The sequence below is a fragment of the Giraffa tippelskirchi genome, chromosome 2 (genome assembly GCF_054371585.1).
Source record: "Giraffa tippelskirchi isolate mGirTip1 chromosome 2, T2T-mGirTip1v1.2.pri, whole genome shotgun sequence".
NCBI classification, from domain to species: domain Eukaryota; kingdom Metazoa; phylum Chordata; class Mammalia; order Artiodactyla; family Giraffidae; genus Giraffa; species Giraffa tippelskirchi.
In genome coordinates this window covers 195266473-195292011 of record NC_137276.1, presented here as the reverse complement: position 1 = coordinate 195292011, position 25539 = coordinate 195266473, and the positions used below count along the sequence as shown (strand labels likewise).

At 36.3% G+C, this 25539-nt stretch overlaps 1 protein-coding gene across 30 annotated transcripts in view; it reads left to right on the top strand.

Annotated features, from left to right (window-relative positions):
- Positions 1 to 25539, top strand: part of EPHA3 (EPH receptor A3) — a 393120-nt gene that overhangs the window by 91464 nt on the left and 276117 nt on the right. For 3 of the 30 annotated variants that reach the window (XM_081547828.1, XM_081547832.1, XM_081547812.1), the window contains exon 1: positions 7541 to 7642. The exons of 25 other annotated variants lie outside the window; for them this stretch is intronic. The gene's annotated coding sequence lies outside the window, so the exon portion shown is untranslated. Of the gene's footprint in view, positions 1 to 7539; positions 7643 to 25539 lie in introns of those variants that run through there. 2 more of the 30 variants (XM_081547821.1, XM_081547894.1) reach the window with 2 other exon arrangements.

The following is a 25539-nucleotide window of genomic DNA, read 5'->3' as shown; positions in this document are numbered from 1 at the left end:
AGAGTGAAAAAGTTGGCTTAAAGTCAACGTTCAGAAAACTAAGATCATGGCACCTGGTCCCATCACTCCATGGGAAATAGATGGGGAAACAGTGTCAGACTTTACTTTTTTGGGCTCCAGAATCACTGCTGATGGTGACTGCAGCCATGTAATTAAAAGACGCTTACTCCTTGGAAGGAAGGTTATGCCAACCTAGATAGCATGTTTAAAAGCAGAGACATTACTTTGCCAACAAAAGTCCGTCTAGTCAAGGCTATGGTTTTTCCAGTGGTCATGTATGGATGTGAGAGTTGGACGGTGAAGAAAGCTGAGCGCTGCAGAATTGATGCTTTTGAACTGTGGTGTTGGAGAAGACTCTTGAGAGTCCCTTGGACTGCAAGGAGATCCAATCAATCCATCCTAAAAGAGATCAATCCTGGGTGTTCATTGGAAGGTCTGATGTTGAAGCTGAAGCTCCAATACTTTGGCCACCTCATGCGAAGTGTTGACTCATTGGAAAAGACCCTAATGCTGGGTAGGATTGGGGGCAGGAGGAGAAGGGGACGACAGCAGATGAGATGGTTGGATGGCATCACCGACTTGATAAACATGGGTTTGGGTAGACTCCGGGATTTAGTGATGGACAGAGAGGCTTGGCGTGCTGCAATTCATGGGGTCGCAGAGAGTCGGACACGACTGAGCGACTGAACTGAACTGAACAGTATCGCAACTAGGTCTTCTATTGCTGCCCCAACCCATAATATACTCAAAAATATGTTACCATTATCCTGATAACAATGTGTATTAAACCCACAGAGCTGTAGTATTTTTACTATGTTCAATATTACACCTTTCCTTCTCTATCACTTAAGTCCTTAATTATTGTCTAAATTTCTGAAATATCATGTGCACACACACCCCCCACACGCACACATTCCACACACCCAATTTTTCTCTGTGGTAATTTAGTCCACTTTACAAAAAAAAAAAAAAAATTGTTAAAAAAAACATACATTCTAGTCCTCTTCTGTTATTATGATGATTTCTTTTCAAAGAATTTATGTTCTCTTTACTTTATGAGAAGAAATCTTGCATTTTCAACTCTAAACATTTTTTAGTGCTCAAGAAGTATTTGTCATTTTTTAGGAACTAGAAAGTAGTTACAGAGTTTTATACCAGTATCTTATCTGAAATTCCTTTGAAAAACTGTAGGCTTGTAGGTAATCATGACTGAAAATGTCTATGAGATTCTGTGTATAAGATAAAATTATTGAAATTATTAATTAAATATCCTATGAATATAAAAATGTTTTGTAAGTAATTTTTATAGACTTTTTCATGTGTCAGTTTTTCTTGCTGTTCTTTAAAGATTTGATCTTTTGCTTTTAAAATGCTCACTTGATTCAGATCAGCATTGAAATTTTAAGGATGTTGCTATCCTGTGCTTAGTCACTCAGTCATGTCTGACACTTTGCGACCCCCTGAACTGTAGCCCGCCAGGCTCCTCAGTGTATGGGGATTCTCCAGGCAAGAACACTAGAGTGGGTTGCCATGCCCTCCTTCAGGGGATCTTCCCAACCCAGAAATTGAACCCAGGTTTCCCACAATATAGGCAGATTCTTTACCATCTGAGCAACCAGGGAAGTTTTCATCAAATGTTTCAAGGACCAAATAGTTACAGAGATCTCTGGCAAAAGATGAAAGTCTTTCTTGCTCAACTTAATCTCAGAGAGTTGGAAATTGACAGAACCCCTTTCCCTAAGGGAGAATGTTATTTTCCTTTGCATTCAGGAAGCAAGCATGAGGATAAGCATGCAAAAGTAATTGAGGGGCTGGGTGATTTGTTTGAGTGACTTCATCAAAATGGAGTCCCCTACACAGCAGTGGTATCTTAGTACACTCCAAGCCACAGGGATTTTGTGACATCAAAACCATTGCACTCAATTTGTACTTAAAAGACCTCCATTCATTGGGTTGATGGTTTACATTGGCGTTAATCTAATCACATTTCGGTTGTTTTGAATTTAGTTTAGATATGCCATAAGCGATCCTACTTTCGATAATTATATGCAGAAATTACAATGTAGTAGTCAGTAGACTACTAAAATAGACAAGCAGTGGAACAGGCGAACTCTTATGTTTTTCAGGAGTATAATTCAAAATATAAATGCATACTAAAAAACTCTTTAAAATGTCTTTTTAAAGCTCTTTAAAAATATTTTCATGACACTCAAATTTTTTCATGCCAGAATTCCTGGTATCCATTTTGATTGCAGTGCCAAAATGAAACACTCCTTTTGAAAATGATTTTTTTTTTTAACCATTTTTCTCCTTCTTTTCTAACAAAAGATGTTTTGCAGCAAGATGATGATGGGGAATCAGGTGGGAAGATATGGGCCTTAGGATATTAGTATTTTCAAGAGTGGAATTACTGCTTCCAGGATTAAATCATCCAAGTGCTCCCCAATTTTGTATTCATTACCAACAGGGCAAAGGTATCTCCAATTTGGAAAGCATGTTCTAGACCTCTATGTGTTTAAAAATAGAAGAGCCAGTTTTATTATTTGCTTTATTCCTATTTCTAGCTTATTCTTCTGATATGAGCTCTGTCTTTATCTGCACATATGTGTTTTGAAGACAGTATATGACTTTATATGTGCACCTATTAACAGGAGATGGCGGAGAACTTAAACCTATAAATACTAAGCTATCCTTTGATACATAATTCAAAGTAAAAACAGATTCAGTAATACAATTATAAGATAGGTTAGCAAAGTTGTAGCTTTTTCCCTGAAAATAACTTATTTATATATTTTTAATATATCACACATCTTTTTTAGATTTTGTGAGTTAGGAAAAAAGCACAAACTAAAAGTTTGGTGAACTTGCAGTTTCTAGATGACTGTTGGCCTGTCTGATGGCTAGTCCAGCACTAGTAGATGAAATATGTATTTAACTCACCACGTATGAGGAAGGGGACTTTTGTTTAATATATATCTAGTAGATGAGAAAATAAAGCCTTCAGGGTCATTAATTAATTACCAAATGTCACACAGATATTGCTAGAAATAGACTTAAAATTCAGGTCTCTCAATTGTTCAGTTTCTTATCACACTCACTTCTTGCCTCCTCAGTATTTCACTGTTGGCTAAAAGGACTAGATTTTTTACATCTTTTCTAGGGCTAAAACCTGGGAGAAATTTAGAGTAGGTGGGATTTGAAGAATGTATTTCTCCAGTTAGAGTCTCTCATTTTTCACCTCATGTGAGTCCTCACACTTTCCCCACAGTCCTGCCCTTCTGCTCCCTATGCTATCAGAGCACTCGGTTCAGATCATCATACTATCATGCGAGTGGCAGTTTGGGTTTTATGTACTATCACACTCAGAGATGCAGCCATTCGCAGGGACAGGCAGCCTGATTTAGATGAAATAATGACTTGAGTGGAATTTCTGTTGTCTTAAGTAGTAGTTTTTTGAAAGGAAGATTACTTTCTTGTCAATTAGTCAAATTTAAAGCATATAAAAACCTGCTTATTTTGTTTGTAAGAAAGTCCTTTTTCTTTCTCCCTTCTTCCCTCCCTCCCTTCCTGCCGTCCTTCCTTCCTTCTTAGGGGCATGTTTCTGGAAATGAAAACCTGAATCACAACATTGCATTTTTGATTAGCACTGTTAGTAGCTCCATCTTACTTTCATGTAAACCTCTCAGTAGGATTTCAACTCTGTTATCATGAGACACTAATCTATCTTGACACTAGATTGTGACTTCCTCAAGGGTTTAATAACCTTTACCTTGTCTGAGAGGCCCAGGGACCTGTCTAAATAACCCTATTCATCTGTATAATAGTGCAAGCTTTACCTATCAATAAATGATCCTCCTTTAATAAAATGTAGACCAGATGGTAAGCGTACAACTCACCTACAGCCAAGTTTACATTTTCTTAAAAAAGTTTTAAAAAATTATTTCAAAAGAAAAACTGCTTAAACTTATTTTCCACTGTCACAAATTCAATTATATGAAATGAGAACAAGTCAAACTTCACATTGAGAGTATTTTTTGATATTTTGTTAGTTGTGCTTATATAGTACTGCCAATTACATTTATTAGTCCTAAATATTAAACAGCTGGCAGAATTCCATTGTATATAAATAAGACATTTGAAACCTGGACAAGTGCCATTTTGAATACAGCCAGCTGGTGCTTTTTACAGTTTCATTCAGCCTGGCAGTACTGACTCCACAGTATATTCAGTGTTTAGGTGAATGACAATAGAAAAACAGGTTGTGAACAGGGAATTCTCTAGGAAATTCCACTGTGTAGAAATATAACATTTCAAAGACTTATTAAATCAAGAAAATTATACTTTATGCACCTGTTTGTTGAATTTTTGCTTTTTTTTTTTTGTTACCTGAGCTATGTTTTAAATCTTTAATTTTCTATGTACCCATTTTGTAGAGCTCTGAGTAATACCATGCACAATGATCACTGCTTTACTTTTCTCTTTCAATAAGACTAGATTTTTCCAGATTTATATTAATCATGAAAGTGTATTGAACTTAACAAAAGTATACAGTTTAGATTCTCACTTCATATGTTGAATTTACTCTTGCAGTAGTACAGACTTTAGTTTTTATTTTCACTAATATTTTCATGTGAATACCTTATCTTTGTTGAGTTAATATGTAGTCTTTTGTCATGTTATTACATCAAATTAATGTTTTAAAATATAAATATGTTGTAGTGTTGCACTGAATAAAAGACACAGATAAACGTTGGCAAAATTACTTGAACATGTTAAATTAAAGTAATATTAATTAAATAAAATTATGAGTTTGGACTTATAATATTAGTACAATTCTAGAAATATTTCCTTGTTTTGATGGACTGTGTATTCTTAGAATCAATTGGTAAATATTGTAGAAAGTATTGATTGGTTATATTGTGTGTGTGCGTTTGTATGTATATGAAAAGTCTAAATTAAGCAGCAGCCTTGTCACTATAGGCACTTATCTGAAATAATTGGCTATGACATAGCTCTGTGGCATCACTTAAAGGGTTGGATTGAGGAATCTTTTGTCTTGTTAGAAAATAAATCTACTACATATTAATAAACATGAAAGTCCTTAGTACCTCAGTCTGTTTTCTTTGACAAGCTTTAATATATTTTAAATTATGTAAGAAGTATATCCTAAGTAAAAATAAACAATCTGAAGAAATACAAAATTTTAATGGGGAATATAAACAACTTACTTTATTCTAACAGTATAAATGAAAATGATCTCATGTGTGACATTTTGTTTTCAGTTGTTTTGTGATTTAATGAACTGTATTATAAAAAGAAAGGGATTCATTCCTTTTCATAGTTACCCCTTTAGTACTCACATATAATATTTCCTCTATAAAATGTTATTGGATAAACAAATAGATGAAGCACATCCAGACTGGGATAAGTCAGCTAACATCACATTTTATAATGGGCTCACCGATGACATGAAAGTGAAAGTGAAAGTCGTGGACTCTTTGTGACCCCATGGACTATACAGGCCAGAATACTGGACTGGATAGCCTTTCCCTTCTCCAGGGGATCTTCCCAACCCAGGGACTGAACCCAGGTATCCTGCATTGCAGGCTGATTCTTTACCAGTTGAGCCACAAGGGAAGTCCAAGAATACTAGAGTGGGTAGCCTGTCCCTTCTCCAGTGGATCTTCCTGACCCAGGAATCGAACCGCGGTCTCTTGCATTGCAGGTGGATTCTTTACCAACTGTACTATGAGGGAAGCCCCTCACCAATAACATGCATGCTATTAAATGTAGTGATTCAGTCCTCAAACCTCGACTTCCTTGTCTGGCAGGAACATTTGACAAAACTTTTCATTAATTGTCTTCTTCTAGAAACTTTTTATTCATTTGGTATCAGAGCATAATTTTTGTAGTTTTTTGCTTCATTAGTCACTTTTCTTTTGACTCTTTTGCTTGATTCTCCCACTATTCCTGCTTTCTAATAAATTAAGAACTCCAGAATTCACTCAAATCTCATCTCTCCACAGTTATTTCCTTATCAATCTCACCATCTGTATATCACTACATCACATCTCTGTCTCCATTGTGCTTCCAAATTCCAGACTCACAAGGACACAGGCTTATTGCCATCTTGACTTGAATGTCTAACATGCATTTATAACTAATATATCAAAGTACCTTCGTACTCCTCCCTCAGACCCACTCCTCCTACAGTTATTCTTGTCTTGACAAATAGTTTCCTTCCTTATATCACTCAGACCTCTGCCCATAACTGTTTGTCAGCATAGTGATTCTTGACCACTGTATCCCTTTACCATCTTTGATTTTTCATTATCTGCTCTCTTTCTTCCCCTGGAAAATAAACTCTTTGGAACATGGGCTTTGCTGTTCATTTTTCCCCCTACTGGCTCTATACTCAGTATTGAATAGTGTCTGGGCCCTCAATAATAGGCCCTCAATAAATACTTTGGAATTGATTGAATGTACGACTGTAATAAGTGTTTCTTTCATGTTCCGCTTAAACCAGATGCTTGTGCCTGGAGTGTAGTAGTTAAGTGGATTCCTGTCTGCTTAGAAAATGTTTATAAAAATATTTGAAAGGAATAAATTTGAAACTTTCTCAAGAATATAAAGAAAACTAAACAAAAATAATTGATTCTACATTATGAAATAAGAAGTATCAGTTCAGTTTAGTCAGTTCGGTCACTCAGTCGTGTCCGACTCTTTGTGACCCCATGAATCGCAGCATGCCAGGCCTCCCTGTCCATCACCAACTCCCGGAGTTTACCCAAATCCATGTCCATTGAGTTGGTGATGCCATCCAACCATCTCATCCTCTGTCGTTCTCTTCTCCTCCTGCCCCAAATCCTTCCCAGTATTAGAGTCTTTTCCAATGAGTCAACTCTTCACATCAGGTGGCCAAAGATTGGAGTTTCAGCTTCAACATCAGTCCTTCCAATGAGCACCCAGGACTGATCTCCTTTAGGATGGACTGGTTGGGTCTTCTTGCAGTCCAAGGGACTCTCAAGAGTCTTCTCCAACACCACAGTTCAAAAGCATCAATTCTTTGGCGCTCAGCTTTCTTCACCATCCAACTCTCACATCAATACATGACCACTGGAAAAACCATAGCCTTGACTAGACGGACCTTTGTTGGCAAAGTAATGTCTCTGCTTTTAAATAAGCTATCTAGGTTGGTCACAACCTTCCTTCCAAGGAGTAAGCGTCTCTTAATTTCATGGCTTCAATCACCGTCAGCAGTGATTTTGGAGCCCCCCAAAATAAAGTCTGACAGTGTTTCCACTGTTTCCTCATCTACTTCCCATGAAGTGATGGGACCAGATGCCATGAAGTATGCCATAGACCATAATGGATATAATGTAGGGTTGCTATTAATGTCTGAACTTTTATTGCATTAGTATTAATACTCAATCTTTCATTACAAGTACAGTATTAAAAACTATGCATGTGTGTGCTGATGCCATGGACTCTTGTGATGCATCTTTGTGATGCCATGGACTCTTACCTGCCAGGCTCTCCTGTCCATGGATTTCCCAGTAAGAATACTGGAGTGGGTTGACATTTCCTACTCCAGGAGATCTTCCCAACCCAGGTATCAAACCTGCGTCTCCTCCATTGGCAGGTAGGTTCTTTACCACGATGCCAGTGAAAACTATACCAAGAAACTTATCTCTATTCTGAATAGCACATCTTTTATTGAAAAGTCCTGATTTTCAGAGGTATTTCTTTTAAGTGTTCATTGTCCCAAATCAGGCTGCCAGATACAATTGCTTTTATTCCAGAAAAAGAACCTTTGCTTTAATTTGCAATGTTTTTTTCCACATCAGCTGCTCTGTTTAAAAAATCACCGTAATTACTCTATTTTTAACAATGGAATTAGAAAGAAGATGTTAATTTTGTTCAATAAGTTCTGCAATTTATTATTAATATATGTCTTCTTTGTGCAATAGTGCAGTTATTTTCTACCCAGATATAATAATGGAAAACAAATTTTAAACTCAGCTCGTTTTACTTGGAAGCATAATTTCAACATTAGGTCTTAGCTGAAAACAGGTCTCTCATTGTGCAGAAACTTGGACTCTAAGATACTTGCTGTGCAACACCATTAAACATCCTCCATCTGTAGCAATTCGAGGTTTTGCTGCTTAACTGTTTCATGACTACTTAACCTAAAGGCTATATATACTTCTTTGATATAGTTTATTTATCTTATTGAAATCAGGTCATAATTTTCTTTACTTATCTTTTTAACCTTTGCTAGAAAATGCTGACAAAGGATACTTAATTTTTCTGGGATAGTTCAATTATAATAAAAGGTCTTATATTGTTTTCACTATTCTCTTTGAAATTCTGTTTGCCAAGCATATCTATGAAAACATTTGAACCAGGAGTTTCAGAGAGCAATATGATAAACCAACCCATTAACTAAGCAGCAAAAACATAACCTTTATTTGAGTATTAAACTCTAAAACTTTGCATAAATGTTATTACATGGTATATCCTTTGCTTTCAACAACTGTTGTTGTTCAGTTGCTAAGTTGTGCCCAACTCTTTTGCAACCCCATGGACTGTAGAAAGGCATGCTCCTCTGTCCTCTGCTGTCTCCTGGAGTTTGCTCAGATTTGTGTCTATTGAATTGGTGATGATATCTAACCATCTTATCCTCTGCTGCCCCATTCTCCTTTTGCCTTCAGTCTTTCCCAGCATCAGGGTCTTTTCCAATGAGTTGGCTCTTCGCATCAGGTGGTCAAAATATTGGAGCTTCAGCTTCAGCAACAGTCCTTCCAATGAATATTCAGGGTTGATTTCCTTTAGGATTAACTGGTTTGGATTCTCTGCTTTCCAAGGGACTCTCAAGAGTATTGTCCAACACCACTATTTAAGTATCAGTTCTTTGGCGCTCAGCCTTCTTTATGGTCCAAGTCCTCACATCCATGCATGAATACTGGAAAAGCCATAGCTTTGACTACACAGACCTTTGTCAGCAAAGTAATGATTCTTATTTTTAATACACTAAGTTTGTCATAGCTTTCCTTCCTTGCTAGGGCTGCCAGGTTGGTGCAAAATTTATTGCAGTTTTGCTTTGTTGAATTTTGCTGTTTGATATTCAAATACGTTCTTAAATAAAAGTGGTTATCTTATACATCATTGTAATGTACATTTCTTGCTTCATGTTCTTTTTGCTAATGACTTATTGCCTGCTGTTTATTTTATATTTATTTTACACTATTGAAATGATGTTGGACAAAAAGCGAATTCTAGTGATTTTCTTATTTGAGTTCGGAATAGGTCATAAAGCAATGCAGACAACTCGCAGCATCAACAACGCATTTGGCCCAGAAACTAACAAACACAGTTCAGTGGTGCTTCAAGAAGTTTTGCAAGGAGATGAGAGCGTTGAAGATCAGCAGCACAGGGGCCAGCCATCGGAAGTTGACAGTGGCCCATTGAGAGGATCATTGAAGTTGATCCTCTTACAACTACAAGAGAAGTTGCTGAAGAACTCAACATCAACCATTCTACAGTCGTTTGGCAATTGAAGTAAATTGGAAAGGTGAAAAAGCTCGATAAGTGGATGTCTCATACAGTGACCACAAATGAAAAAAATCATTTTGAAGTGTCATCTTCTCATATTCTATGCAACAACAACAAACCATTTCTTGATCAGATTATGACATGTGATGAAAAGTGGATTTTATATGACCACCACCAACAGCCAGCTCAGAAGAAGCTCCAAAAAGCTTCCCAAAGCCAAACTTACACCAAAAAATGTCATGGTCACTGTTTGGTGGTCTGATCCACTGCAGCTTTCTGAATCCTAGCAAAACCATTACATCTGGGAAGTATGCTCTGCAAATTTATGAGATGCACCGAAAACTGCAATGCCCTGCAGCTGTCATTGGTCAACAGAAAAAGTCCAATTCTTCTCCATGACAATGCCTGAGCACACATTGCACAATCATGCTTCAAAAGTTGAACAAATTTGGCTATGGAGTTTAGCCTCATCCACCATATTCACTGACCTCTCACCAACCGACCATCACTTCTTCAAGCATCTCGACACCTTATTGTGGGGAAGATGCTTCCACAGTCAGTGGGAGAAAGAAAATGCTTTCCAAGAGTTCATTGAATCCTGAGTCATGGATTTTTATGCTACAGGAATAAACAAGCATTTCTCATTTGGCAAAAATGTGTTGATTGCTATTGTTCCTATTTGATTAATAAAGATGTTTTTGAGCCTAGATATAATGATTTAAGAATTACGCCTGAAAGCATAATTACTTTTTCACTAACCTAATACCACAGACCGTCTGGCTTAAGCAACAAAATGTATTTTCTTATAGGCTATAAGTCTAAGATCAAGGTGTCAGAATGGTTGGTTCTTTCCAGAACCATGAGGGAAGACTCTGTTCCAGGCGTTTCTCCCTAGCTTAAACATGGCTCTCTTTTTCCTGTGTCTTCACATAGCTTGTTATCTATACCTGTCTATGTCCAAATATCCTGTTCTTATAAGGCCTCCCCGGTCATGTTGGATTAGCATTTTACAACCTCATTTTAGTTGAATTGTCTCTTTAAAGAATTTATCTATGAATATGGTTATATACTGAGGTACTGGAGGTTAGGACTTCAACATATAAATTTGGGAAGTGCACAATTCAGCCCATAACACATAGTTACATGCCTACCTGTTTCATTTTGGTTATTTTATTAGAAAAATAAAATATAATGTTTCTCCATTGGTTGAGCAAATATGACCCTAGTTAGATATGGTGACAGATTAGAAGACAACAGTATTTAAGAAAAATTAATGTGGAATTTCTTCAGACCATTAATATACTCTCTAGCTTACCATGATTCTCTTGAGACCTCACCATTCCCAACCAGCTTTATGCTTTATATAATCTTCCCCAGCAAGTATATAAATTTTCAAGCACCCTGATGGATTCTTAAGCTACACAAAGAATTTGTACTGTTTAGAGGTCACATAAATTTACCTTCAGGGAAAATGTAGCCTCTTTGGAGAAAAATACTTCTGCAAATCAGTGCAGTAAGAAGTAATATATGCAAAGGTGGAATTATTTAGGAAGTGATATAAATGTACAGCTGAGGAGTCAGTGACTCAGGTTAGCTGGGAGGGAAGAAATCTCAACAGACCAGGTGCCATATGAATTGGGACTTAACAATCAAAGAGGAGCTCACTGTGCAGGCACTGGGAAGCGGCAGAGCAGGGAAAAGAGGAATTTTAATTTTTATGTGATTAGAAGAATGACATATAAGTGCCTTTTGGAATTAACTCCTCTAAACAAAAATAATAATACTAAACACTAGAAAGAAAAGTAAAATCAACAGAGCCAAATCAATGTAGAAACATGATTAAGAGTACTGCCTGTGACTAGAGTGCCTAAATTCAAATCTTCTCTCCATCACTTCCTAGAGTGTGTTGACAGGATCATACTTAATATTTAGGTAGCTTAGTGTCCTTATCTATTGTATAAGATATAAATAATCATTTACCCTATAGGTTAGTGATGAGGATTATATTAGACTATACATATCAAAACTTGGAAAATTATCTGCTCAATTGAAAACTGCCAGTGCATGATTATGTTGGGGACTAGGCAAGCCTAATGAAAGAACACCAAAATCTAATGGGAGAATCCTAGGCACCTTGGTCTAGAAATCATATTATGCTATATAATGTTCATCAACTTAGGTTGAGCCCTCTATAATACTATTGGTAGATTGCTGATACTGAAAATAATATACTCTAGACTTTTCTTGGATCCAGATTTATAGGAATAATGGGTTATTTGTCTTCAAAATAACAAGGCTGAAATTTTAAAGCAGTAAATTATGATAATAAATACAAATAAAGGTAAAATATACTATATATAAAATCACCACCTAATATATGTTTTTTACATATATACACATATCATATATAGTATAAAGTGGTATACATTACATATAATATATATTATCTATGTACAACAAAGTAGAATAAATGCTAAGTGGCATTTATAACAACCTAAATAGTTGTAGATTTAGGAATTATTTCTCAGTTAATCAGAGTATAAATTTGACTAGGACATCCTATCAGAATATTTTCTTTCCAGTGTACTTGTAGTCATCTGTAGTTAATTAATATTATAGTTAAGTTTCTTCAATATAGTACTATAATCCTCCATAATCCTCCGGAAATGACATGGGTTCCATATTTTGAATAGAATCATAATATAGTAAACAAACTAGTACATGTTATCAGTTTGGGTGCCATATAGTTCTAGATGCTGAAGATTTCTGGAGGCATGTAATATTAGGAAAATAATTCTAGGAGCCATCCTTCTGCTAAACCAGCACAAACTGCTTTGAAATATACCATCATTAGCTATATTTGATCAGGAAAGCAGAAACTGATCATCAGTTTCTGTAAAATTAGAAGCAGAATTTAGAAAATTATTTTCTACTAATTGTGTGTTGGCACATCTGTTATTTATACCTAAATGTTGAATTTATCATTGAATATTCTCTAAAATATTTTGTAGACAGTTGAACTAAATATTATTTGGATAGTGAATAGAGATATAATAACAAAGTTGTAGTTTATATTATTATAATATTTGAAACCACAAAATAATATATGTTGTTCAATGCCTTCTCTTTATGTGGAGCATTTATAGATAATTTGAGATACCATAAATAAACAAATGGTCAAACTGTGAGCAAAGAAAACAAGAACTCTGTAACTTATGTAGTTGGCTATTATTTTGGGGTATAATTCTTTTAACGTTCAAATTGCTTTCAAGATAATAACTTTTTTCAGTTGATAGTGGCCTTGGCATTACTGTGGTAACAATTGTTATAAGTTGATAAATTTATTGTGCACAATTTAATTTGTCATTAGAAAAATGCCCTCGATCGTTTTATATTAGGTCAGTTGCTTTTTATTTGTAATATTTTTTATACAAAATACTGTTCTGAATACATATTACTTAGTATGATAAGTTTATTCCAGTGTGTTTACTTGCTATCTAAATATTAGCTAAATAATATTGAACCATTTTTCCAAGCTCAAAATATTTAAATTTTAATTCACCCCTAAAGTTTTATGGTTAAAACTTTACATGTTGACACTTATTTCTAATTCTGGACACGTGAATATTTAAGATCCCAACTTATTTCATTGTTTTTTATTATAATTACATTCACTTTGAGCTATGAAACTGAATACACTATGTTATAGAACAGTGATAATCATGATAATTTTCACACTGGAATGTTTACCACTTTTGATTTGTTTACAGTTTTCTGTAAGTCAGGACTGACAAAAGGTTAAGTCCATTCTCAAATATTCTCCCAGATATGTAGATTTTCTTTAACAAATATCAATATTTCAGATCATGTTAAAGCATGGTATAAAGAAGATTAATTGATATGCTTAGAAAACGAACATCTAACAAAGCAGTGAATTTCATCTAAAAATATCACAACACAAAACATAGCAATACAGGAACTTCCCTGGCAGTCCAGTGCTTATGTCTCCATGCTTCCACTTTAGGGAATGTGGGTTCCATCCCTGCTTGAGACCTAAGATCCCACATACGGTTTCAAACTCATCAAGTTTTGCCCATAACTGAGGGAAATTTCTAGTTAAAATTTCATATACATAACTAGTGGACCAGACTTCTATCAAAACTGACATTAAGACTAGTCTTTTCTCTCTTGGAAAAAGATAGTGTGGTATATGGGCACTAATGCAGGACTGAGAATAAGACCTGGATCTTGTGTGGTCTAGGTTGGTCCCTAATTAGCACTGTAACATTGGACACTTGTATTTCTCCAGATGTCAGTTTCTTCATCTGTGAAGAAAGCCTCTAGGTCCCTGTATGTGGTAAAATGCATTATGGCAGGCTCATTCTTTGGAGAATCACTGAATCTTTTCTGTTCAATAATATTGTTTTCTAAAAGACTACAATTGCTACTTCAATGTATTCTCTGCCATCCCCTCCTTAATTCCAGAAAGTTTTATAAAAACCTCTGCTACTTAAAAAAAAAAAAAAAAAAATCTTTGTAAATCACCTGTATCCTTCTGCTAACAAGTTCATTCTTTTCAGATCATATGCTGTTTATGTTAACGTATTCTTCACATTAAACACAAAGTTCTTGAAATTCTGCCCCACCTGACTTGTTTTCTTCTTGTTCTAATTCTACTGTGTAAATGCTCCTTTTCTAGCAGTATTTACTATACTTAACTTGAAAAACTTTTTTGATGTAGGGGACATTTCAACATGAATGCTTTGAACAGCTATTTTTATAATATTTCCATTTCTTTCATCTGCTCATCGTTTTCTTTCTAAGCTCTAAATATAAGCATTTCAAAATAGTTTCTAAAATACCTTTTGTCTTATATATTTTTTAAATCATCTCAATCATTTCCAAAGCTTTGATTATGCAACTCCAAAATCTGAATGTCTACTGACTTCTGGGTGACCTGCCAACTTTTGAAAACTTCTTTATGTTTCTCACTGACACATCAGGCTGAGCTTTTTATGTTAAAGAAAACTGTTTCTCTTCCTTACAGAACCTGTCCCACCTATGTTGCTGCCCCTCTCTGCTGGTGACTTTCATTTCCAAGTCATCAAAACAGATTAGTGGAAAATAGGAAAGGCTTTGTAATGGAAGAGTTTTGGATTAGAATCAAGGCTCCACCATTTACAGCTGTGTGATTTGGGGTGAGAAGTTGAGTCTCTTCCTCAGTTTCCTTTGTCTCCTCTGTAGAATTAATTGATGATAGTACCTGCCGCACAGGGGTTTTGCAAGGATAAAATGATGCATTGCTGGGAAAGCCCATTACAGTAATGGCCTCATAAAATGGTCAATATGATTATCAAATGTTAACTTGACTCAGAGTCATTACCAGGTTTTCATTTTTTTCAAAGCAAACACCCATCAATTGTCAAGTCTGAGTTTTACCACCAAAATACTACTTGCCATCAAAAATTAACCCATTCATTTACTCATTCAGCAAATAGATTATGTGGAACTGTGTTGGTGCTGGGAATCAGTAATGGGTTAACTACAATTTCTTCGATTCGTCTCCCTCCACTCCTCCTCCAAACCATTCTTTATATTCTTGTCAAATTAATGTCCCTAAATCTTATATTTGTTTGAATCTACTGAGTGATGAGAAAATCCTCTGTTACATTCCATACTATCCACACAATCATCGTCCACTCCTCCTCTAATTCTCTGCTGTTCTCTTCATAGAAAACCAGAGTGATCCCGTGCAGAGGCTGAGTCTTCTCAGTCCTCTGCTCAGATCCCAGGATTGGACTTAACTCCACCAATTCTTCCCCATGGGCTTCTCAGCTGGCTCAGTGTTAAAGAACCCGCCTGCCAATGCAGGAGACACAGGCGATGCGGGCTCAATCCCTGGGTGGGGAAGATCCCCTAGAAAAGAAAATAGCAACCCACGCCAGTCCCTTGTGGCTCAGCTGGTAAAGGATCTGCCTGCAATGTAGGAGACCTGGGTTCGATCCCTGGACTGGGATGATCCCCTGGAGAAGGGAAAGGCTATCCACTCCAGTATTCTGGCCTGGAGAATTCCATGGACTGTATAGTCCGTAGGGTTGCAAAGAGTCGGACACGACTGAGCAACTTTCACTTTCACTTTCCAGTATTCTTGCCTGGGAAATTCCATGGACAGAGAAGCCTGGTGGGCTACAGTCCTTGGGGTTGCAAAGAGTCAGACAGGACTGAAGCGACTTCGCAGGCACTAGAATGTAAGCTTTCTGAGAGACAGATTTCTGACTTTATTAACTGCATTTTATTGCAGTGAATAAAGAGTCTAAATATTTAGAGTCCCTAAACAGAGTCTCTAATAGAAGAAATAGAGCCCTAGTACATAGCAAGTGTCTAATATGAGTCAAATTAATCAAGAAAAGACTAGCTCCATCTTTCACTTTAGCAGATTCATGATACCCAAACTCAGTCGATGTTTTTATGTTTTTAAGTCTTTTTAGATGTTTCTTCCCCTGCCCAGAATGTGTTATTTTTCCTCTTTCTAACCATCATCACCCATTCTCACTAGTCAACCCTCCACTTACATTTAAGTTACTCACCTATATGCCACCTCCTGGCTTCTGTTCTCTTTCTCTAGTATCACATCAGCTGTTGCCAATCTTTGAGTGTGTGCGCGTGTTGCAGTCTCCACCCTTCTCCAATGTCCTGCACTCCGTCTATCATCAAGTCCTTTGGATCTACCACCAAAAGAGTTCCAGAATCTGTTCTCCCTTCCTTTACCAATAACATCCTATCCTCTGTCACTGTAATAACCTCCTAATGATCTCACATCACAGGTCTTTGATCTTTACAATGTATTTTTCACACAGTAGCCCTATATGTGTCAAATCATGCCACTCCTCTGGCCAAACCATATACTGAGTTCCTTCTTGTCTGACAATAAAATCCAAAGTCTCTCACATGGCCAGCATGGACCTACTCAAATTTGTAGTCAACTTCCTCTCAGGTCTAAGGTTTCACCACTTCACTCCTGGATCACTCTGTTTCAGCCACAGTGGCCACCTTGCCACGCTTTAATTATGACACCGCCCTCAATCTCACAGTTCATATTCTTTCTGTTCTCTCAGTCTGTGATGCTGTATCCACATGTATTCTCTATGCCTGGTTACTCACTTCATTCAAGTGACTACAAAAATGAGAACTTATCTCTGGTTACCCTATTTGAAATGTCATTTTGTCAAGCCACCTATAGTCTTCCATTCTGTCTTTGTTTTTCTTTATAATAATTATCGTCAGCTTACCTTTCATGTGTCTGTGTGATTGTTTATTTACTCTTTGTTTTCTTTCAAGGAGAGCATAAGCTCTATTAAAACATTGATGACTTTACCATTGTTCTTCCCATGGAGAAGGTGGTCCCCAGGAAATAGAAGAGTGCCTGGTTCTCAGTGGATTTCTGTTGAATAAATGAATGACTGTCTAACATTAGGCTTACACAAACATATTTCCATTCCTATGATTAAGATTTATCAAGGTCAGAAAACCATGAATTCTGCACCATTATCATAATGGTAGTACTAGAAAACAATTTTGTAACATGTAAGTGCTTAATAAATATTTGTATTACTTTACAGGTGACAACTATGTAAGCACTTATTAACTGCCAATATAATCTGTTAAGAAACTAAGCAATACTGTAAGAAAGGTACTATTATCATCTCAATTTAGACATGACATAACTGAGACTTAACACAGTGACCAGTATGAAGTAAAAACATAATATAATAATAATACATATGTTTATTTTATTAAAACATGTCTCTTAACATACAGATAAATCATATACTTTTCATTTAAGAAAATAGTGAAAGGAATTGAAGTCAATTGTCTAAAAATGTTGCAGAACTATAGTACCTAGGAAAGTGTGGAATAATATTGGCAAAACTTTACTCCACATAGAATAGCATATTTATCATAGATAATAGACAGCAGGCTCATTTACAATATAGTCAGTTGACTTTTGTCATTAATTATATTTATTGAATTTCAAAAGAGTAAACAAATTACACTTGTCAGAAACTGTGGTGACCTTAAATAAATTTGAAAAATCTCTAGGCTAGTGAAATAAGAATAGAAAATAGATAAATCTTGAATTTAAAATACACTTCTATTATTTTATAAGAAAAAATCCATATATCCCAATGACATTTTTTGTTAACTTCAGCAGAATAATAATATTTGTTTACTGCTTCCCAAGTGCCGTGCACTGTTACAACTGTTTTAAAATGGATAGTCTACTTTTGTTCACATATCTAGAAAGAGTTTACCATGATTTTTCCCAGAGTTGTGTAAATTTAATCATAGGCTATTAAACCTATTAACCAGCAAAGGTAGGCTTCAAACCTAGGGTCTGCTTGTATCTAGAGCTTAGACCCTAAGATAGCTGGCCTTCCTAAGATACTAAATGGATAAATGATTAAAAATGTTCCTAGGAAACAGGGTTGCCACCCAACAGCCAAAGATGTCTCTGCAGGTTTAAAATTGTTGCTATAAAGCAGCTTACATTTCAGAAACTGCTTTGAGGAATTACACATATTGTGTTAAAAAATAAACTGACTTATCTGAAAATGTGTAAAACTTAGCATATGTTCCACAGTGACACGAGTTAATTTCATTTCCGTCACTGTGAGTGCTCCACAGGTATATCATAAATTGCTATGAATTACTGTGTCTGTGACCCATTATCATAGCAGGAAATTACATGAATCTCACAACTGGTATGAAATGTACTGCTGTCACTGCTATGCATTAATTTCTAAGTAGTTGGCCATTTGTAATAATTCTGTAAAAGTCCATTTTAACACAGTTTTCAGTCTAGACAAGTTAAGCCAATGTGCGTGGAATTTTACCCCACATTTTCAAGCAGTTATACTGAATTCTAAAATTACCTTTTTATTGGGCAATTTCATATTAAATATGTTTCCAAGAATTGGAAACATGATAGTCTCATTGTTTTATTCCCTGACATTAAAGGGGAATTTAACCTAGGAAAAGTGTAGTTATTTGACTATATAGCAACAGAAAGAGTGAAAAATTTCTGATAAATATAAATAATTTCCCCCAACTTTATGGAATAGATAAACGGTTTATTGATGATTTTTAAACTATTTTGGCTTTCTCTTTATGAAAATAATTTTCAGATTAATGGTAAATTTTTTCATGGTTATACTTCTAAAAATAACATTTTGCAATTGTATTTCTCTTACATTATAAATAGAAATATTTCACCATTAAAATCAAACCTCTACAGTGAAAATTTTACTTTTCCTGTCTTTCATTGCATTGATATTTTTCCCCTCACAGGAAAAGTAAATTCAAATAGCAGATTTAATTGAAAACTTTTGACAATCAAGAATGTAGATATGCTATTCCCATGGTATATTTTATATTTTAATGTATTATATCTTTTGCAAGCTCATTCTTCTGGCTGGAAATTCATTTTTTGATAGATCTTTAAGCATTTTGCTCTATTTTGGAAATTTTTTTTCATTACCACCCACCATCTCTCAAACTTTAAGATTGTTTTTCATCTTTCAAAAAGTTTTCATCATACATTCAAAAATTTTTATCATAAATTTACTAATACACATTTTGTAGAAATTCATTTCCTGATTCTTTTTTGTTTGTTTGTTTTTATTTTTACAAAATGCTTATAGACATGATATGTGTCTTATAATTAATTGGTTAAGGTCACTCTTTGACATATAGTTAACCAGAGTATTTGTTTTTAAAAATCGATGCCTTCTGCACCCCAAAGCATACTCCTATGCTTTGTTAGTTATGTGAGTTTTACATTTAGCACATCATGTGATATCTAATTTTAGTAAATCTGTATGAGGTATTTAGTTTTAGGCATAGAATGAAATGCTTGGGGGGCTTCCCTTGTGGCTCCGCTAGTAAAGAAACCATCTGCAATGCAGGAGACCTGGGTTTGATCCCTGGGTTGGTAAGATCCCCTGGAGAAGAGAAAGCCTACCCAGTCCAGTATTCTGGCCTGGAGAATTCCATGGACAGTATAGTTGATGGGGTCAGAAAGAGTCATACACAACTGAGCGACTTTCACTTTCACTTAAATATTTGAGAGGGAAAAATAAGACAAACCAGAGACCATGAAGGTGAGAAAGAATAATGAGCAGAGAAATAAATGAAAATGGATATAACATACAAATGGATACAAAGTAAAAATGGATATAACAATGGATTTAACATAAGTACAGTATGTTCCTTAAGGACAGGTACCTTTCCTATCTTCTTCATTACCATATTATCAATATAGAGCTTGGTACATAGTAGTTATTCAATAAATATTAATTACATGTTCTTGAAATCAGATATGTGGATATGTGGGATCTAATGAGAACACTATTTCACACAAAAAAATGAAAGAAACATTTATTTATACATGTACCTTTAATTTTTTTTCTGTTGTTGTTTGCAGTGTTTCAGTACAAACGGGAATCTTTCTGAAATGTTTTAGTAGTCACAAAATTATAGTATAATGAGCTGTGTTCCTTTCTGCACATGTAGCTGTAACCTATATAAATTCATAAGAAAAAAAATATATCTCTTTATAATCTTTTAGGAAATGTTCAATGTTCATTCATTCAGCAGAGGTCATCTTCTCCAGAAGTCTCTTCTGGAACTTTCAGAGGTCTTTCTGAAACCCCTCTTTCTCAAACCCCTCTTTCTCCTTCTCTTTGGAGAACCAACTCCAAAGTCCGGAGCAAACCATGTGCCTCTTTTCAGTAGTTTTTCATGGTAGCAAATGAAGTAAAGATATATCAGCTGACATTCCCAAATTTGCCCAGTCCTTTCTTTTTAAGTGACTGCCCACATCCTGGCTGCTCAGTGCCCTAAATTCCAGTCATACTGGAACCCCACTCCTTACACAGGTTCTGTCCTCACAGGTCTTCCTGTTTGCTCACACTCTTTCTCTCAGTGAACCCTCCTATTTCCACCTGTGGAGATTCTAGTCATCCTACCTTTCCATTTCTTCTTTAGTGATTTTCCAGAACCGCCTTCCACCAGTAATCCTTTCTTTCCCCACAGCTCCCTGCAACACCTCAAATGGACCACGTATCATCATCTGCCTTGTGTGATACTCATGCCCCTCCTTCCAGCATCAATTTCTGGATAGCAAAAGTCACATTTTAGTGATCTTTTTACTATCTACTGCTTCTAACCTGGGCTTTGCATATAGAAACATTTAATAAATGCATGTGGAATCAAATAAAACCACTGCTATAGAGGTATCTTAAAAAAATCACAAATCATTTCAGGAATCACAGTAGGAGACTACCAAATTATAGTGAACTCTTAAAATTGTAGCATATCTAAAGCCAGTTGTCTTGCATTCACACCAGGAGAAATATGTGACCGAAGGTAGCCCTCCCACACACACTGTTTACATCTTTTTGTAATGCACACGTTTTGCATTTACCACCAGATGTGAAATAGAAGAGCAGTATGATTAGACTTGTGTTGTTTATTATAATAATATCTTACAAATCTTTGTGGGAGGTAGAAGATGCGGTTATTCAGGTGAGCTTCTACATAAGGCACATCTGGGCCTCGGCAAATCAGGCATCAAAAACATATGGGATGAGGGCTGAGCAACAGGGCTTTCAATAGAAACAGAGGCAGGACTATCTGGAAACATTAGACATAGCAATAGTTTCTGAGGAGATTCAGAAGTCTTGGGAAGGAGAGGGTAGAGCAAATTGATATACGCTACCAAGTGTAAACTAGATAACTAGTGGGAGACTACTGTATAACACAGGGAGCCCAGACCGGCACTCTGTGACAACCTAGAGGGGTGGGATCGGAGGGAGAAGGAGGCTCAAGAGGAAGGGGATATATAATTATGACTGTTTCACGTTGATGTACTGAGGTCCGTCTAGTCAAAGCCATGGTTTTTCCAGTAGTCATGTATGGATGTGAGAGTTGGACTATAAAGAAAGCTGAGCGCCGAAGAATTGATGCTTTTGAACTGTGGTGTTGGAGAAGACTCTTGAGAGTCCCTTGGACTGCAAGGAGATCCAACCAGTCCATCCTAAAGGAGATCAGTCCTAAATATTCATTGGAAGGACTGATGCTGAAGCTGAAACTCCAATTCTTTGCCTGCCTGATGTGAAGAACTGACTCATTTGAAAAGACCCTGATGCTGCAAAAGACTGAAGGTGGGAGGAAAAGGGGATGACAGAGGTGGAGATGGTTGGATGGCATCACTGACTCAATGGACATGAATTTGAGTAAACTCTAGGAGTTGGTGAAGGACAGGGAGGCCTGGCGTGCTGCAATCCATGGGGTCGCAGAGTCAGACACGACTGAGCAACTGAACTGAATTGAACTGCAGAAACCGACATAACACTGTAAAGCAATTATCGTCCAATATTAAAAAAAAAAAAAAAAAAGAAGTCTTGGAAGCTGATAGTGGAATATGCTGTCAGGTGAAGTTGAGGGCAAAAGTTGTCCAAAGGACATAGAATCTTGGTTCCCAACCTTAGGGAGTCGCCTAGTCACATCTGAATCTCCTAGACAATGTAAAATGAAATATTTTGGATAGACACTTATGAAGTAGTATTTTTAAAAAGATCTGTGGTTAACACTTAGCCAAAAATAAGAACTTTTGATGTAAGGAAATTAGACAGACTGTAGTCAGAAATATGGGATGTTTTTCTACAGATGCAAAGATGTGGCAACAGCCCTGAGATCTCAATACAGTACCACTAAACCAACCCCAAATTGGGAGAGAATTACTGAAATCAAAGGCCTAGAATGGTGAAGCTGAGGCTGCCCTAGTTCTTGCCTCAGTCTAAGGGTATTAGGAACTGAGAAATCCTGAGACTGAAGATGGAAGTATTTGTGACTGTAAAGTGCTGAGTAAAGACAGAGAATCCAAAGTAGGGGCTGATGGGGAACTAAGGATCCCCACACTTGCTCAAACTTTCAGAAGACATTGCCTTGAATAGCCAGTGTCTTGTTCTAACTACAGAATGTACCAGGGCCTACCCAATACCCAAACAGAGATGATACATTTTCCTGGTCCTAACTCTTTCTCTTATTCTCTGAAATCAGTTCAGTCACTCAGTTATGTCTGACTCTTTGCAACCCCATGGACTGCAGCATTCTAGGCCTCCCTGTCCATCACCAACTCCCAGAGCCTGCTCAAACTCATGCCCATCCAACCATGATGGCATCCAACCATCTTGTCCTCTGTTGTCCCCTTCTCCTCCTGTCTTCAATCTTTACCAGCATCAGGGTCTTTTCCAATCAGTCAGTTCTTCGCACCAGCAGCCAAAGTATTGGAGTTCCACCTTTAATATCAGTCCTTCCAATGAATATTTTAAGACTGATTTCCTTTAGGATGGACTGGTTGGATCTCTTTGCAGTCCAAGGGACTCTCAAGAGTCTTCTCCAACACCACAGTTCAAAAGCATCAATTCTTTTGTGCTCAGTTTTCTTTGTGGTCCAACTCTCTCATCCATGCATGACTACTGGAAAAACCACAGCTTTGACTGATGGACCTTTGTCTGCAAAGTAATGTCTCTGCTTTTTAATATGGCTTTCCTCAATAATAATCTCTGGTCTTTCTTTCCTTTCCTGGTTTTCCATCTCTTCTCTGTATACTGTACCCAAACTGAGACATTGTCCTCTCTGTTTTCAACAAGATATTTCTACTACCATTATCAAATTTCTGCTAATTACTTAGGAGTTAAAGGTCGGTGGGAGGATGGATAGTAGTCATTATTATTAAGATTACTGGACATGCCGTCTTAGGCATGTACCTTTTGGGCATCATTATCTTTAGACTTTGGCCTGCATCTTGTTACTGATGCTGAATTTTCAATATCAAATCCCCATCTTCTCTCTCCTCAGTCCTCTGGTTATAAATGTATTTCTCTGATTTGACCCCAAATCATCATCACCAACAAAGTCCCCCAAACCTCCCAATTCTATTTCTCATTTGTCTGAACTCCTTTATTTTACTCTACTTTTTAATATAATACTATTATAAGTATGTGTGTGTATATATATATACTTTTGAGGCCTAATGGCTAAGAAAAACTATTTAATAATAGATGGAAATATAGTCAGTTTGTTACATACATCTGTGTCTGACACTTGCCAGTGACATCTTCCTGTAAGTGATTATGCATTGCCAAGCTTAAAGTGCTGATGTGTGATAAACGTTCAAATATTTCTGAGATGAGCACTGCATTATGAAACAGCTAGGATATGTGCAAAGGGAAAAACATGTAAGAGTAGAAACAGGAGAGGAGAAAGAATGACACAAATCAACTTAATATCACACAGTTATTAAGGGCAGCATTAGTCACAGTAGCATTTTCTGAAGTGCAGAACTATGTGCTTCTTATTCACCATTAAAATATAAATGTAGCATTGCAAACATAAGAATATTGGTATCATTTTTTTTAATATCACCTGCAAATTTCTAAGAAATAATTTAAACCTTATAAAGTAAATCACAAAGTTATGTTTCTCACTTTCTAAATATTTCTTTAAGTTAGCCTATGCACTAACTGTATCACAGGTTCTCCCTCTTTTAAAGAAAATGTAAACATTTTCCTCCTACTCTCTATAAGCAAGTAGCAAAGAATGTATCCAAGAGAATAATCAATGTCAACGATGATTATAAATCCTATATTACTATAATTGAGGTTCATTAGAATGAGAGTTAATAGGTCAAATGCTGATCAATTGTTAAAAACATGTTTTCCCTCAAAATATATATTTGACTCAGTGACAAGGAGCTGTGCTATCTAAAAATATAAATTGAATCTCCTTCACATCTTACACTGTATTTTGTTGATAAGGAGACTCATTGTGCTAATGTTACAGGGAATAGAATTCTGAATCAACCTTCTAGGGAAAAGAAGTCTGGGCATATGTTTTTCTTACAGTTGTAATAATCTGGGAAAAGAAAAGAAAAAAAAACAAGAAAGTCACCTCTGGTCTCTGTGGTCTAATGATGAAAGCTTATATAGTAAGAATCTGGGAACCAGGCTATTCCTGGAATTATTGATTTTGAAGAATTTGAGGTTTAGAAAGAATTTGCATTCTTACTAGTCACTAGTTCTGTGTCTGTGTTATTAATTCTGTTCTTACTAATTCTGTGTCCCTCTCTACTGGATGGTGTTACTGCTAGACACCCCTTGAAGAGATTGTTCCTTAAGGGTTAGAAAAATGAAGAGATAAATGCTTTGTACCACCCAATTTTATGTGTCACTAATTCTAAATCACCCATTTTCTTGGTTCACATTGGCCCTGGCACAATGACTATGGCAGTATATTATCTCCAATAATTTATGAATGTACACATTAGTTCTTGGAGTATGAAGACTGGGTAAATATGAGTATTCTTTTAATTTATAAAATGTAAGAATTACAACAGCACTTTAATGATTTCTGTTGCTGCTGTTGCAAAACTGCTTTTTTAGGAATTTTATTTCCACTCTCTAGTCCTCAGCAGTTTCCTAGGTGGCTTAGTGATAAAGAATCTGTCTGCCAAGCAGCAGATATGGGTTTGATCCCTGGATCCGGAAGATCCATTGGAGGAGGAAATGGCCACCCACTCCGTCTTCTTGCTTGAGAAATCCCATGGACGGAGGAGCCTGGGTGGCTACATACAGTCTATAGGGTCGCAAAAGGACAGGACTGAGCAACTAAACAAGTCCTCCACAGATGCTAGAGTTAGAGACCTGCTGTTTTTTTGCAAGTGGTCTGAGATGGCAAGTCACCATCACTTACAGGCAATTTGGTTTTCATTACAAATTAATGAAGTGATAATTGCTCTCTGCAACCTTTTTATGCACAGAGCATGCTGGTGCTGTTTGCATTATCTTCTTGCAATTTGTACTTCTGCATTCAAGGGCTTGTGATAGCTTGCCAAATTAGCATTCAAAGGAAAATGTTAGA